At 33.7% G+C, this 591-nt stretch overlaps 1 non-coding gene across 1 annotated transcript; it reads right to left on the reverse strand.

The window, feature by feature from the left end:
• Positions 1-299: 299 nt before the first annotated feature.
• Positions 300-373, reverse strand: Trnan-guu. Its single transcript has one exon. It is a non-coding gene; the product is annotated as a tRNA-Asn (tRNA).
• Positions 374-591: the final 218 nt, after the last annotated feature.

Below are 591 nucleotides of genomic sequence, written 5' to 3' on the forward strand. Positions count from 1 at the left end.
GTCCATTTTTTCATTTATCTCGTGCATTGCTACAAAGAAAAACATTTTAGGATACCTACACACATCAGAAATCAAGTCTTAAAACCTTATGCTCAACCAGACGGGAAATATTGTCAGTAGGACATTTACAGGCTTTTTTTTCATTTCCCTTTACTAATTGTCACTAGAAAATTTGCGATATAAATTTATAGCGTCATTTTGGGACTAAACATTTTACCAGTAAAAATATAGATCGCATTTTCTAGCATGCGATAGGCAAGTATTTATTTTTACATTATTTACTCGTACAAAATTATAATCGCCCCCGGGTGGGCTCGAACCACCAACCTTTCGGTTAACAGCCGAACGCGCTAGCCGATTGCGCCACGGAGGCTCATATAGATATCTTATAAAAATAAGCTATTTAAAAGACCAAGTTATTATTAAAAATGTGTAATTATAATAAAATATGGCATAAGCAATACAAAATTTGAACGGCGTGGTGGCATTAGTCCAAAACTTCAAGAGGAGAGGCCTCAAAAGTAGGACATTAACTGGCTGTCATTTTTCTTTTTACATTTTATTATGTAGAAAATATCTAATTATAGTAAA

Source organism: Vanessa atalanta, chromosome 23 (genome assembly GCF_905147765.1).
Source record: "Vanessa atalanta chromosome 23, ilVanAtal1.2, whole genome shotgun sequence".
NCBI classification, from domain to species: Eukaryota; Metazoa; Arthropoda; class Insecta; order Lepidoptera; family Nymphalidae; genus Vanessa; species Vanessa atalanta.